Genomic DNA, 16,711 nt, shown 5'->3' on the forward strand with positions numbered 1-16,711 from the left:
CGGCTGTTAACTGAGAGGATGGTGGTTCAAGCCCACCCAGGGACAAAATCTTGACGCGAGCACGAGGGTTTGAGGGTTTTCTTGTACAGCCCATGTCCTTCTCTAAATTTACAAAAAAGTTTCTAGTTAAAACGTTTGCAACATAACTTTCAAGCCATGTTTGTTTAAACTAATGTAAATTACTGATAATCAATACTATCGCCTCAAATTGGCTATCATCAATTCAGTGTAGGGTTATAGACATCGTGTTGAAATCCCATGCTGTTCCAGGCGCTGTAGCTGTCAGTCAAGGTGCCTGTTTGTTAAATAGGAGATGTTGGGCTCAAATCCCGTCAGTGTCTTGAAGTTTTTTCTGTAACACTTTCTCAGTTTGTTTTCAAACCACATGAATGCAAGCCAAATTCTATTCGTTTTGAATAAAATCCCAATGGATCCACAGAGTTTGATGTTTACTGCAATGTTTTCTTCAAAGAAATGCCATTTTAAATGTGGATTGAGTTGCCTATCGCCTCATTTTTGAGCCCATGTCCTTCTCTAAATTTGCCAAAAAGTTTCTAGTTAAAACATGTGCTACGTTTGCAACATAACTTTCAACTTACTGCAATGTTTTCTTCAAAAAAATGCCATTTTAAATGTGGATTGAACCAGGACTCAGAAAGAAACCCTACTTCGGGTGGGTTCCAAATCACTTTGTTACAAGTAGTTTGTCTGGATATTCACCAGAGTAAGCATTTAGTAGTTTAAGACAGCAGAGTGGCGCAGCGGAAGCGTGCTGGGCCCATAACCCAGAGGTCGATGGATCGAAACCATCCTCTGCTATGATTTAGGTTTCAGGTGACTATTTGACTGGTTCTTAATTTGAAAGCAAGGCCAACACTCATTCAGACTGCAGCTGTCTTCTCTAACTCTTTGGGAATTACACCTATGATTCCTGCTAAAAGAGAGGTTAAACATCTTATAAGTCAATCTAAACAGTACAGTTGCAATCCATTGAAAGCCCTGAGAATACAGTGACTTGAATGAATGAGAAATTTCACAGGTTTGTGCGTGACATTTTCATGGAACCCAGCATTCATGATGTTGAAGCCTGAGGTCTGCCTATATGAGAACCCTCTAAATTTGGTGTTGTGTGTGCTCGGCTGTACATGAGGTGGTCAGCTATGTTGCAAACTACTTTATGATGAAACACAGGACCTTGCTATCGTTTATTTCCTTGCTTATTTATAGAGGTAAGAAGGAAAGTATAAAGACCTTGTTTCCACCCTGTTTCGAACAGGGGACCTTTCGCGTGTGAGGCGAATGTGATAACCACTACACCATGGAAACTGCCGCAATATGCAGACCTTTATCAAAACTTACAAGTTGAATTTCGGCCAATGGAAAACATGGTGCTCGCTAGTCTTATTGCTGTTATTAGCTGCATTGCATTTCTTACCTTTTGTGGATGTTGTTAAATCCCTTGTGCACGTAGAATGTGTTCTACTTTGTAGCATGTTTTGTCTGTCGCAGCCCGCATTTCAAACGTTCTTCCTCTTAACCGAGTTCATAAATCTCTTTTACTCCACAGGCATTGGTGGTTCTGTGGTAGAATTTTCGCCTGCCACGCGGGAGACCCGGGTCCGATTCCCTGCCAATGCATTCTGTTCCTTTTATTACATTTTAACTAATATTCATTAGGGACAAAAGCAATGTTTGTGACAACCGCTCGACGCAGGCATTCCACCCAAAAGGCATATTGGACTCGCCAAAGCCTGAATCAGTGTACTTCTAGATACGCCCATCCAAAGACAATGACAATCGGTCAGCGCGTTCGGCTGTTAACTGAGAGGATGGTGGTTCAAGCCCACCCAGGGACGAAATCTTGACGCGAGCACGAGGATTTTCTTGTACAGCCCATGTCCTTCTTTAAATTTGCAAAAAAGTTTCTATATAAAACGTTTGCAACATAACTTTCAAGCCATGCTTGTTTAAACTAATGTAAATTACTGATAATCAATGCTATCGCCTCAAATTGGCTATCATTAATTCAGTGTAGGGTTATAGACATCGTGTTGAAATCCCATTCTGTTCCAGGCGCTGTAGCTGTCAGTCAAGGTGCCTGTTTGTTAAATAGGAGATGTTGGGCTCAAATCCCGTCAGTGTCTTGATGTTTTTTCTGTAACACTTTCTCAGTTTGTTTTCAAACCACATGAATGCAAGCCAAATTCTATTTGTTTTGAATAAAATCCCAATGGATCCACAGAGTTTGATATTTACTGTAATGTTTTCTTCAAAAAAATGCCATTTTAAATGTGGATTGAACCAGGACTCAGAAAGAAACACTACTTCAGATGGGTTCCGAATCACTTTGTTACAAGTAGTTTGTCTGGATATCCACCAGAGTCAGCATCCTGGAGTTTAAGACAGCAGAGTGGCGCAGCGGAAGCGTGCTGGGCCCATAACCCAGAGGTCGATGGATCGAAACCATCCTCTGCTATGATTTAGGTTTCAGGTGACTATTTGACTGGTTCTTAATTTGAAAGCAAGGCCAACACTCATTCAGACTGCAGCTGTCTTCTCTAACTCTTTGGGAATTACACCTATGATTCCTGCTAAAAGAGAGGTTAAACATCTTATAAGTCAATCTAAACAGTACAGTTGCAATCCATTGAAAGCCCTGAGAATACAGTGACTTGAATGAATGAGAAATTTCACAGGTTTGTGCGTGACATTTTCATGGAACCCAGCATTCATGATGTTGAAGCCTGAGGTCTGCCTATATGAGAACCCTCTAAATTTGGTGTTGTGTGTGCTCAGCTGTACATGAGGTGGTCAGCTATGTTGCAAACTACTTTATGATGAAACACAGGACCTTGCTATCATTTATTTCCTTGCTTATTCAAAGAAGTAAGAAGGAAAGTAAAAAGACCTTGTTTCCACCCTGTTTCGAACAGGGGACCTTTCGCGTGTGAGGCGAATGTGATAACCACTACACCATGGAAACTGCTGCAAGTTGCAGACCTTTATCAAGACTTACAAGTTGATTTTCGGCCAATGGAAAACATGGTGCTAGCTAGTCTTATTGCTGTTATTAGCTGCATTGCATTTCTTACTTTTTGTGGATGTTGTTAAATCCCTTGTGCACGTAGAATGAAAACTACTTTGTAGCATGTTTTGTCTGTCGCTGCCCGCATTTCAAACGTTCTTCCTCTTAACCGAGTTTAGAAAACTCTTTTACTCCACAGGCATTGGTGGTTCAGTGGTAGAATTCTCGCCTGCCACGCGGGAGACCCGGGTCCGATTCCCGGCCAATGCATTCTGTTGCTTTGATTACATTTTAACTAATATTCATAAGGGACAAAAGCATTGTTTGTGACAACCGCAAGACGCAGGCATTCCACCCAAAAGGCATATTGGACTCACCGAATTCTGAAGCAGTGTACTTCTCGTTACGCTAATCCAAAGACAATGACATCGGGACATCGTAGCATGAGATTTTATAATTTTTGGGGGAGTAATTAATCATGTAAACCAGTAAGTCTCTGTGGCGCAATCGGTCAGCGCGTTCGGCTGCTAACTGAGAGGATGGTGGTTCAAGCCCACCCAGGTACGAAATCTTGACTCGAGCACAGTACACATGTACAGCCCATGTCCTTCTCTAAATTTCCCAAAAAGTTTCTAGTTTAAACGTGTGCCACGTTTGCAACATAACTTTCAAGCCATTCTTGTTTAAACTAATGTAAATTACTGATAATCAATGCTATCGCCTCATATTGGCTATCATTAATTCAGTGTAGAATGTTTGGTCCGTCGCTGCCCGCATTTCAAACGTTCTTCCTCTTAACCGAGTTTAGAAAACTCTTTTACTCCACAGGCATTGGTGGTTCAGTGGTAGATTTCTCGCCTGCCACGCGGGAGACCCGGGTCCGATTCCCGGCCAATAAATTCTGTTGCTTTTATTACATTTTAACTAATATTCATAAGGGACAAAAGCAATGTTTGTGAAAACCGCAAGACGCAGGCATTCCACCCAAAGGGCATATTGGACTCACCGAAGGCTGAATCAGTGTACTTCTAGTTACGCCCATCCAAAGACAATGACAATCGGTCAGCGCGTTCGGCTGTTAACTGAGAGGATGGTGGTTCAAGCCAACCCAGGGATGAAATCTTGACGCGAGCACGAGGGTTTGAGGGTTTTCTTGTACAGCCCATGTCCTTCTCTAAATTTGCAAAAAAGTTTCTAGTTAAAACGTTTGCAACATAACTTTCAAGCCATGCTTGTTTAAACTAATTTAAATTACTGATAATCAATGCAAGCCAAATTCTATTCGTTTTGAATAAAATCCCAATGGATCTACAGAGATTGATGTTTACTGCAATGTTTTCTTCAAAAAAATGCCATTTTAAATGTGGATTAAACCAGGACTCAGAAAGAAACACTACTTCAGATAGGTTCCAAATCAATAGTTTGTCTGGATAGCTCTCCTGGGTCTCTCTTTCTCTTTCTCTCTCTCTCTCTTTCTCTCTCTCTCTCTCTCTCTTTCTCTCTCTCTCTCTCTCTCTCTCTCTCTCTCTTTCTCTCTCTCTCTCTCTCTCTCTCTTTCTCTCTCTCTCTCTCTCTCTCTCTCTCTCTCTCTCTCTCTCTCTCTCTCTCTTCTCTCTCTCTCTCTCTCTCTCTCTCTCTCTCTCTGCCCACTACTTGCTGTCCATATCCTACCAAGTCAGACCTACAGTTTCAATATCCATTTCTCTGTTCTCAATTGTTGATGACTGATGATAACAACCAAACCCACCCCCCTCCAGATCCCAGATTGTAAATAATTCAATTCAGAATGGCCGTGCGCGACCCGAGTGTCCCTGGTTCAATCCCCACCTAGTACCAACCTCGTCATGTCCGTTGTGTCCTGAGCAAGACACTTCACCCTTGCTCCTGATGGGTGCTGGTTAGCGCCTTGCATGGCAGCTCCCTCCATCAGTGTGTGAATGTGTGTGTGAATGGGTAAATGTGGAAGTAGTGTCAAAGCGCTTTGAGTACCTTGAAGGTAGAAAAGCGCTATACAAGTACAACCCATTTATCATTTATCATTTAATGTGATTCTCTTGTGTGATGGCTGTATTATGACGATAGTATATATATATATATGAAGTGGACCCTGACTTAAACAAGTTGAAAAACTTATTGGGGTGTTACCATTTAGTGGTCAATTGTACGGAATATGTACTTCACTGTGCAACCTACTGATAAAAGTCTCAATCAATCAATCAATCCCTTGAGTGTGTGCAGTTTATAAAATTGAGCTGAGGGTTCAAAAGCACTGTTAAGGGCTTGTCCAGGAATTGAACCTGGGACCTATCGCACCCTAAGCGAGAATCATACCACTAGACCAACAAGCCCCAAAAAATATAATTTTAGCTAAAAATCTCATGAATTGTAAGATTTTAACAGGGAAATCATTCTGAAACTGGGTTAGTATATTACACTTTTACCACTAATTTAAAGGTATGACTATTTTCCTGCAAAAAAGAACTAAGGGTTACAAGCTCTGTTCTAAAACAATTAGAGCTTGTAAATTGAGCTACCACTGTATTTGATTTAATACATTTTCATTGATCCCTTCATTGTGTGCAGTTAGGAAAATTTATCTAAGACTTCAAGATCACTGTTAGGGGCTTGTCCGGGAGTTGAACCCGAGTACTCTCTCACCCTAAGCGAGAATCATACCACTAGACCAACAAGCCCCCAAAAATATCATTTTAGATACAAATCTCATGAATTGTGAGATTTTAACAGGGAAATCATTCTGAAACTGGGTTAGTATATTGCACTTTTACCACTAAATTAAAGGTATGGCTATTTTCCTGCAAAAAATAAATAAGGGTTACAAGCTCTGTCCTAAAACAATTAGAGCTTGTAAATTGAACTACCACTGTATTTGATTTTATAATTTTCATTGATCCCTTGAGTGTGTGCAGTTTGGAAATTTGAGCTAAGAGTTTTAAATCACTGTTATAAATATGAATATGAATAAAGCAAAATATGTCCCGGGCCAAAAATGACTTCATATTCTCTACTGCTCACTAGTGTTACATATCTGACTTATTGTGTAGAAATATGGGAAATAACTACAAAAGTACATTTCATTCATTAACTGTGTTACAAAAAAGATCAGTTATAATAATACATCATGTTGGATATAAACAACATACAAACACTTTATTTATTGAATCACAAATACTGAAATTCCACCACATAGTGAATTTGCAAACATCTAAAATGATACACAAAGCAAACTATAACCTGCTAGCCAAGAATGTACAACAATTCTCAACAAAAGAGGATAAATATAATCTTAGAGAAAAATGTAATTTAAAACATTTGTATGCACGTACAACACTTAAGACCTTCAGTATATCAGTATGTGGAATTAAATGATGGAATGGATGAAGCAAAGCAATCAAACTCTTCACACTTAAAGTGTTTACAAAGTACAAAGAAGAAGATAAACATTCTCAATTTATTTCATCCATCATTCATTTTCTACATCATCTTACTCATCTCACCATATGAAATATAACTTACTTCACTCATTATTATTTATTTATTTTTATTGTGATTACTTATGGAGTATATTGTGAATACATTGAGAACAGGAAGTGAACAAAAGTGTTAGCAACTGTTATGTAAAAGAAAAGTGGTAGAATTAAATAAGCTCTGCTTCTTCCTACTCCTTTTCCAACATGTTGAAAAGACAAACTGGAAATTGTGATGTATCATGTTGTATACATGCATGTGTGATGTATCATGTTGTATGCATGCATGTGTGATGTATCATGTTGTATGCATGCATGTGTGATGTATCATGTTGTATGCATGCATGTGTGATGTATCATGTTGTATGCATGCATGTGTGATGTATCATGTTGTATGCATGCATGTGTGATGTATCATGTTGTATGCATGCATGTGTGATGTATCATGTTGTATGCATAAATGTGTGATGTATCATGTTGTATGCATGCATGTGTGATGTATCATGTTGTAGGCTTGCATGTTCTAAATAAACTCAAACTCAAGTCAACTAACACTTGGTGGACATTCAAGCCACAAAATGCAAATGGAGTATTGTTGGTGTATTTTGGATGGTTATAGAGGACCTCTCATTGGCTCCATTGCAAGTGGACTTTTATTTACATTTATGAGTTAGAATTAGGGCTGGGTGATGTATGGAATATACTGGATATATCGTGGGTTTGTCCCTGTGCGATATAGAAAATGACTATATGGTGATATTGGAGTATACGTTCTCACACAGTTGCTTTTAGCTGCAGGCATTACACTACAGGCTCTTCTCACTCTTTCTTGTCTCTCCTTCTCACAGAGACATAAAACAAGCGCACCTTCTTACATACGTCACATACTGTCACGTGTGCAACGTCATACGCTCTCACGGAGCAGACAGGTAGCGGCATGGTAACGTTAGCTGTGGTGCTAGTGGTAATACGAGAGAAAGAAGGTGCCAATCTGGTCACAAATGAAGGAACAATTCATTCCCAAGACAAACAGCAGGGGGTCCATCATCTGGCGGTGGTTTGGCTTCAAGCGGGTAGATGGTGAACAAGTATGCGGCAAAAGTGTTGCTAAAAAAAGTAGCAGCACTGCTAATGTAGCATCATTTGAAAAGTCACCCGCTAGAGAATGAAGAGTGCTTGAAACTCCGCATGTCAACATCTCCGTTCTGTGCCACACCCACAAAATGCCCAAGCAACCATTTCCATATCAACACCGTATGAAACAAATAGTCAACAACAGAACGAGATAACGTCCGCAGGAACCTACCACATAGCGAAGGACATACACTATTTGATTTCCTATAATGCAGCTCATTTTTATTTGACACTTATTGAAATATCTTGTGTGACATCATGCACAAAAGTGCACTTTATTTGTTTTAAACTATTGTAGTGGCGTTCTGTACAAAAAGTGCACTTTAATTTAGTGTTGTTTTGATATGTCATCTTAGTGACATCATGCACAAAAGTGCACTAATAGCTTGTTTTAAAATGTCTCAGACAATCTTGAACTTTCTGTTTTGAAATGACATGAATGTTTGTGCCACTGCTTAATAACTGTTTAATAAATACACTTTTGCTAAATTGACTTAGTTGTGATTTCCCTCTATGCATGAAAGTTTAAATGTAGCATATATTAATGCAGTATGAAGAATAATGTTTTAATGTAGACACGTAGAATCATCATACTGCTGTCATTATATGCATCAAGTGTTCATTCAAGGCTAAGGCAAAATATCCACATATATATGGTGTATGGTGACATGGCCTAAACATATCCACATATATATGGTGTATCGTGACATGGCCTAAACATATCCACATATATATGGTGTATCGTGACATGGCCTAAACATATCCACATATATATGGTGTATCGTGCGTGACATGGCCTAAACATATCCACATATATATGGTGTATCGTGACATGGCCTAAACATATCCACATATTAATAAAAGGCCATATCGCCCAGCCATAGTTAGAATTCGATTTTTTTTTTTATATATCTGCCATCATGTCTTTTATAATGATTGTGAACGATAGAAAAATTCCCCCAAAAAGTGCAGTTCCCCTCTAAATTCCAATGATTAGATTTAAGACTTGAAGTGTATGAGCATGAAGTGATGAAGCCTACTTGGATGAGTCTTCTAAGACAAAGTGAACAGTCCAGTTGTGATGGATTGAATGCCCTGAGAATAAAATGATATGTGCTTACTTGGACTGTGATGAAGCTGTGAGGACTCAGGTGCTTTGTCTTCATGCTCTTCAGTCTTCACAGAGACAACAGTCAGTGGAAACTTGCTGACATCATCCTCCTCCTGCTCTACAACACACTCTCCCTCCTCTTCCTCTTTCATGTGTGGATCCTTCTCTTCCTCTTTCATATGGGTGGGCTGTGGATCCCCCTCTTCCTCTTTAATGTAGGTGGGCTGTGGATCATCCTCTTCCTCTTTAATGTGAAGGGGCTGTTGAACGTCTGTTGGGTAAATAAGTAAATAAGATAAAGAGAGAATATAAATAGTTTTGGACTGGCACTGTTAACACAATGACAATATTTGTGTTATTTCGTGTGTTGTGTTAAAAGTGTGTAGCAAAACAACCAATACAAACACGGGAAATACTTGCTTTTGTCCCAGCCACTAAAATTAATTCAAAAGTGAGTACAAAAACAGACATGGAAATTTGATGAGGAGCAAGTTTTTTTTATAAGTACAAGGCAGCATTGATTGAGGCATTCTTAACTTTACACTAACTGATATAAATGGGTTATAAATGGGTTATACTTGTATAGCGCTTTTCTACCTTCAAGGTACTCAAAGCGATTTGACAGTATTTCCACATTCACCCATTCACACACACATTCACACACTGATGGCGGGAGCTGCCATGCAAGGCGCTAACCAGCAGCCATCAGGAGCAAGGGGTGAAGTGTCTTAACCAAGGACACAACGGACGTGACTAGGATGGTAGAAGGTGGGGATTGAACCCCAGTAACCAGCAACCCTCCGATTGCTGGCACGGCCACTCTACCAACTTTGCCACGCCGTCCCCATATAAAGTGTGTAAGTATTTTATTCTGTATACGGTCTATGACACCTAAACTTTATCGCTAAACTTAACCTTAATTTGTGGTGTAGAATGACGTCTGGAACTCAAGATAGTTCCACATGTCTGGGAACGCCACCGACGGATAATCCTTGATATTACTCAACAAATCTTTAGGGATCTATTCCGTTTCATAATTAGATTTTTTTCTCGTATCTGATTTTCGCAGGAAGATCAAGGCCAGGGGTGTGTAAACTAATATTAGATGGGGGGCCACATGGAGGAAGATCTACTCCAAGTTGGCCGGACTGGTAAAATCACGGCAAGATAACGTAAAAATAAAGAAAACTGCAGATTGTTTTCTTTGTTTAAAAATAGAACAAACACATTCAGAAAATGTACAAATCATGTTGTTATTTTACATACAATAGTATTCTATCTTTAGTTGTCCTTTTTTACACTTTCAGAATCAATTATGTGATAATGTTCATCAGTCAACTCATTGGTGTTCATTTTCAATCTATCAAGATAAATAAATAATATCAAAATCAAATTACAGGATGTTATTGATGTAGTTTGCTCATTTTCCCCGACTGGTGCACTAACATTGTGTGTTTTAGTTGTGTTTTAAATATGTAGCATCATCGACAAAGATACAAAGAATTGCTATTGCGACATCCAGAGGACACATTTAGAACAGCAGTTTCTTCCATTCAAAAATTTCGACTTGTTTTTGTACTTAGCAAACTCATAACGTCTCATTCACTCATTCACACACTAATGGCGGGATCTGCCATGCAAGGCGCTTACCACGACCCATCAGGAGCAAGGATGAAGTGTCCTGCTCAAGGACACAACAGACGTGGCTAGGTTGGTAGAAGGTGGGGATTGAACCAGGAACCCTCAGGCACGGCCACTCTACCAACCGCGCCACTAGCCTTCCACCATCGACCTGCCTGCCAGCCTTCCACCGTCGACCTGCCTGCTAGCCTTCCACCGTCGACCTGCCTGCCAGCCTTCCACCGTCGACCTGCCTGCCAGCCTTCCACCGTGGACCGGCCTGCTAGCCTTCCACCATCGACCTGCCTGCTAGCCTTCCACCGTCGACCTGCCTGCTAGCCTTCCACCATCGACCTGCCTGCTAGCCTTCCACCATCGACCTGCCTGCTAGCCTTCCACCGTCGACCTGCCTGCTAGCCTTCCACCGTCAACCCACCTACCAACCTTCCACCATCGACCTGCCTACTAGCCTTCCATCGGCCTGCTTTTTGTCTACAGCCATTGGCTTCGTCTACGGGCTTCCACCCGTCGGCCTTGGTTGCTAGTCTTTAGCCCTGTCTGCTAACATCTTCAAAAGTGGTAAAACAAGTGGAACTTCTCCTCTCACTATGTCACAAATTATTATATTGTGTTTTATACTTTTGTGTGGTTTTACTGGTGTCCCAAATGGGTCTGGTCACCCCCACTCACGAGCTATGCTACTTCAAGATGCACAGTTTGACATATTTGATAATTTGACATTTCATCATAGTGGCAGCTACAAAATAACCTCGGCCTTATCTCAGTTGAAGATTTCTGTGACGTTGGACAAAACCAAATGGCTGCATACTATGGTAGAGTCCATTCATTGTTATTGTTTCCTTGTTTTGAGAGATCACCTGCAGATTTTAAAACTAGATCTGGTCTTGGGATTATTCATATCAATCTTCAGAGTTTACTGCCTAAACTGGATATGATAAAGATCTGGATAAACTCAACAAATGCTGATATTGTAGTCTTATCTGAAACTTGGCTTAAACAATCTGTGCTTGATAAAGATATTTACATTCATGGCTATAATGTCTATCGTACTGACCGACAAAGAAAAGGTGGTGTAGTGGCCATATATATTAAGCAGAGGTTTGATGTTAAATTAGTGGTCTCTGAATCAGTAAGTAAAGAACTTGAACTGTTAGCACTTGAAATTGAATTAGCTAGAAATCACCACATTATGGTAGTGGGGTGTTATAGGCCTCCATCTGTCCCTAGTAATTCCCTATCTACTCTTGTGAAGCTTCTGTCTCAACTGAAATACAAGGAAATAGTGATTTGAACTGGGACTGGCTCACATCTGTGTCTGACTCTTTGAAAGCACAGTGCGAATCTCTAAATTTAACACAATTAATTAACTCAGCTACAAGACCTAATCCTAAATGCCCTCAAAAAGCTACACTCATTGACTTAATTCTAACAAATATGCCCTTTAAATGTGTTGCATCTGGTGTTTTCCCTAATGATGTGAGTGATCATTGTGTGATTGCAGTAGTGCGAGACACAAGAATTCCTAAAAGCAAGCCTCGTCTTCTTGAAAAACATAATATGAAATTATTTGAGACGCAAACTTTTTTACATAACTTGCATCTTTTTAATTGGGATAGAATTGCTCTTTTTGATAATGTTGAACTGGCTTGGAAATATTTTCACAAAAACTTCTTGAGTATAATGAACAAACATGCCCCTTTTAGAAAATGTAGGGTTAAAGGACGTGACAATCAGTGGTTTACATCGGACCTGTCAGATGTATTGCATGAGCGTAATGCTGCTTGGGCCAGGGCACGCAAGTCAAGGTTAGAAGCAGATTGGTTGAATTTTAGACAATTAAGGAATCAATTTACCTCTCTCCTTCGGAAAGTCAAATCAGAATTGCATTTCTCCACAACAACTGAAAACCTCAAACACCCAAAGAAGTTTTGGAAAATCATCAAATCTTTGTCCGCCTGCTGTAATTCAGTCAATCTCCCACCTAGTATACTTGTTGATGGTGTCAGAGTAAGTGACAGAAGAGAAATGGGTAGTCATTATAATAATCATTTTATTAACTCTGGTTTTCTCTATAATTCTGACAACTCAACTGAAGTTCCGCTAACTCCGGAAAGAACCGTTGAAAATACCCAGGTTTTTAACTTTACGCCCTTTACCACAACAGAGGTCATGAGGGCTCTAAAACAACTTAAACCTAGAAAGCCAGCTGGCTCAGATAAGTTGGAGCCGCTCTTCCTAACGTTGACAGCTGAAATTATAGCTGAACCACTGTCTCACATTTTTAACCTTACTCTAATTTAAAATGAAATCCCCTTGGATTGGAAATCTGCCCTTGTAATCCCCCTATTAAAAGGAGGTGACCCTAGTAATCTAAATAATTACAGACCGATCTCTAAACTCTCTGTTCTGGCAAAAGTGATTGAATCCCTTAGCAGTGAACAGATAAAAGACTTTTTGGACACCAACGGTATTCTGTCACCTTTTCAGTCAGGTTTTGGCAGAAATCACAGTACTGTTACTGCTGCTATGAAGTTTATAAATGATGTAACTGAAGCTCTTGACAAGAAGCAGTGCTGTCTTCCCCTCTTTATTGACTTTTCAAAGGCATTTGATACTGTTGATCATGTCATTTTAATCAAACGTCTTTCAGCTATTGGTTTTTCTCAGCAAGCAGTTGGATGGTTTGCAAATGACCTCACAAGTAGAACTCAGGCTGTTCAGATAGAAGGTTCCTTCTCGGACATACTGCAAGTGAAAAAGGGTGTCCCTCAAGGTTCTAAGTTGGGCCCATTATTAATTAATAATTAATAATCTTGGACAGAATATTCTGAACTCAACTTTCCATTCCTACGCTGATGATACTGTCATATACTGCACAGCACCCACTCCTGCTGAGGCCTTTAAATATCTACAACATGCATTTGACAGAGTACAAGAACAACTTTGCTATCTTCAATTGCTTTTAAATGCAGAGAAAAAAAAGTGTATGTTCTTTACCACATCAAAAACTGTAAGATCAGCACTGTGTGAGAACATTTGAACAAGAAATGGGCAAAACATTGTGTTAGTATCTGCTTTTAAATATTCAGGATTTTTAATTGATGACCACTTGAGTTTTAAGGAGCACATTCAGTATGTTGTAAAAAAAAACTGAAACTTTTACTGGGATTTTTTTATAGAAACAAGTCTCTTATTTCTTTTACTGTGAAACAGAAATTAGTGGAAACAACCTTTTTACCTGTTATTGACTATGGAGATGTGTTGTACATGAATGCTATTGCTGGTTGTCTCCACAAGCTGGATAGTGTGTACCACGGGGCACTGAGATTCATCACCAACTTACTCACCATTGTGTGTTATACTCAATGGTTAACTTACTCACCATTGTGTGTTATACTCAATGGTTAACTTACTCACCATTGTGTGTTATACTCAATGGTTAACTTACTCACCATTGTGTGTTATACTCAATGGTTAACTTACTCACCATTGTGTGTTATACTCAATGGTTAACTTACTCACCATTGTGTGTTATACTCAATGGTTAACTGGACATCTTTATGTGCTCGACGCCTCAATCATTGGTATGTGTTCATCTACAAAACCATTCTGGGTATCACCCCATCTTATCCGTCTTGTCTTTTAACAAAGAAACAAGGAAGTCACAATCTGCGTTCAATGAATGTTCTGCAATTTGTCGTCCCCAAAGTAAGAACTGAACTGGGCAAGAAAGCATTTAGGTTTTCAGCAGCGAAGGCTTGGAATAACCTACAATCCAATATTCAACTTCAAACCCTTGAATGAGTTTAAAGTTTCTGTGAAAGAATTGCAGTCTACCTTGTCTGTATGCACATGTGTTATGTAAGCAAGTTTTAATGTTGTAAATGTCATGTTTTATGTGTTGTTTACTGTTTTTAATGTAACCTTGCTGCTGCCCTCTTGGCCAGGTCTACCTTGGAAAAGAGATCTTTGATCTCAATGGGATTTTTACCTGGTTAAATAAAGAAAAAAAAAAAAAAAAGAAAAAACAGCTGTTTATTTGAAGTCTTAAAGAAGTCAACTATGTGTGCAGTGCAAGGTGAAATGCAGTTATGTCATCTTCTTGTCAATAACACACACATCAAACTTGTGCGTGTTGTTGCTTCCTTATTTGTCATTATTCAAAGCTGATTTTAATGTGTAGCAGCGGCAGCTGAACTCAATGTGACAACGTGTCATAGTTACGTCAGTCAGCTGGAATTAAAAATACAAATAGTTGTGTCGTTAGTCCAGAATCTTCACGGTCCTCATGGACGACATAATTAGGAACCAGTACTAAAAAAAAAATGGTACTTGGTATACATCTCTTATCTTTAAACCTTTGAAATATGCTGACATATGTGCTGCTAAAGGTAAATAAACAGTAGCCATATTGAATGTTTGCCTTCATTTGACCACGTGAGGTAAGGAGGACGGCCTCTAGGTCACATGGTTACACCCCAGCAATTACACTGTTGATGATTGATGAGCATTCATTTTTAAATGGACATGTTAAAAAGCAAGTATATCTCCATCTTTAGTCATAAATGTGGCCCCCGGATGAACATGTGTCACAAACATTGTATTAGATGATATGTGGATGTTGTGCTTACTTGGACTGTGATGAAGCTGTGAGGACTCAGGTGCTTTGTCTTCATGCTCTTCAGTCTTCACAGAGACAACAGTCAGTGGAAACTTGCTGACATCATCCTCCTCCTGCCCTACAACACACTCTCCCTCCTCTTCCTCTTTCATGTGTGAGGGCTGTGGATCCTCTAAAGTGAAACTGTCCCCCTGCAGATGAGAGAGACATTCTTCTTGGTGTCCAATCAGCTGATGGATGTCTACAGGACACAAACAAAACACATTTTAACTCCTACATGCTAAATATTAAATCATACATGAAATATAGGGCTGTGGCTATTGAACATTTTATTAATCAAGTGTTCTACTGGAAATGTTTTCGATTACTTGAGTAACTGGATAAAACTTAGTGTTGCTTGGTTAAAGACAAATTTAAGCGACTTTAAGACATTTCACTTAATAATGAACGGCCAATTGGTTTGAGATGGTATGAGATCAAGATGTCATCTTTAGATCAGGCTTTGTTTTTTCCACAATCACTGCCACATTAAAAAGTTAAAGTACCAATGATTGTCACACACACACTAGGTGTGGCCAGATTGTTCTCTGCATTTGACCCATTAACCTTGATCACCCCCTGGGAGGTGAGGGGAGCAGTGAGCAGCAGCAGTGGCCACGCCCGGGAACCATTTTTACGGTGATTTAACCCCCAATTCCAACTCTTGATGCTGAGTGCCAAGCAGGGAAGTAATGGGTCCCATTTTCATAGTCTTTGGTATGACACAAGCTACTGATCTCAGGGCGGACACTCTAACCACTAGGCCACTGAGTAGGTGGATGTAGCAGGTGTTGTAGTAGGTTAATGGCTGCACCAATATGAAGGAAATAACAGGTCAGTATAGCTTTTACACACATAAATAACTTGTCAAACCTGCCAGCTAGCAGGCTAGGTTTACAGCGTCAGTTACCATGGTAACTGACGCGGACTTTGTCTTACCTCTCTTATTTTTGGAGGTCAAACTCTGGAGCTTTACATACTCAGGAGTTTGCACTTAACCTGCTCTCTGGAATATTCCCCCGGTGACTGTGTGAGTTTTGTGTAAACATGTTGATACACTTTGTTACAAACTGAGAGGAACATCAACCTCTCATAAATATTGTGTGTCTGAACATCCTCACATGACAATTCATCTTCCTATAGACAATCTATTGAAGAAAAGTGTTAATAATAAATATAAAGTTAGTAAAGATGTGAGAGTAAGAAGTAAACAAACCTGTTGTGTGTAACACAACTTGATGTTTTTCATGTTGTCGCTCCTTCTCCTCTTTTGTTGGACAAAGTTCCTCCTCGTACTCTGCTATGGTTCTTTCGCACATTTTCACACAATCACAACACTTTACACTCACACTTGATCTCTGCTTAGCGATGTGTTTTCATCTCTCTTTGTTAGCAGCTAACAAGCTAAGCTAACTAGCAAGCTAAGCTAGCTCGAGAAGTGCGCTCAGACTAATATAACCGGATGCAAACAGTTATTAACGATGTTACTCTATTTAATAGAGTGTAATAAAGGACATATATGTGTACATGGACGCACAGATTAAGAACACTGAACTGTGACGACTGCAATAACGTCTTCACCGTCAGACGCCATCTTGCTTTATCCTCGCCCTGTTTGGTTCGCGCGCAGTCTTGTCAGATCTCGCGAGAGAAAC

The 16,711-nt window shown here is 39.7% G+C and overlaps 4 non-coding genes across 4 annotated transcripts; 2 read left to right on the forward strand and 2 right to left on the reverse strand.

Annotated features, from left to right (window-relative positions):
- Positions 1-1,253: 1,253 nt before the first annotated feature.
- On the reverse strand, positions 1,254-1,326 carry trnav-cac (transfer RNA valine (anticodon CAC)). Its single transcript has one exon. It is a non-coding gene; the product is annotated as a tRNA-Val (tRNA).
- Positions 1,327-2,910: 1,584 nt separating this feature from the next.
- trnav-cac (transfer RNA valine (anticodon CAC)) lies at positions 2,911-2,983 on the reverse strand. The gene has a single exon. It is a non-coding gene; the product is annotated as a tRNA-Val (tRNA).
- Positions 2,984-3,224: 241 nt separating this feature from the next.
- Positions 3,225-3,295, forward strand: trnag-gcc (transfer RNA glycine (anticodon GCC)). Its single transcript has one exon. It is a non-coding gene; the product is annotated as a tRNA-Gly (tRNA).
- A 222-nt stretch (positions 3,296-3,517) lies between these two features.
- On the forward strand, positions 3,518-3,591 carry trnas-gcu (transfer RNA serine (anticodon GCU)). Its single transcript has one exon. It is a non-coding gene; the product is annotated as a tRNA-Ser (tRNA).
- The last annotated feature ends 13,120 nt before the right edge of the window (positions 3,592-16,711 follow it).

This window comes from Nerophis lumbriciformis, linkage group LG28 (genome assembly GCF_033978685.3).
Source record: "Nerophis lumbriciformis linkage group LG28, RoL_Nlum_v2.1, whole genome shotgun sequence".
Taxonomy (NCBI): domain Eukaryota; kingdom Metazoa; phylum Chordata; class Actinopteri; order Syngnathiformes; family Syngnathidae; genus Nerophis; species Nerophis lumbriciformis.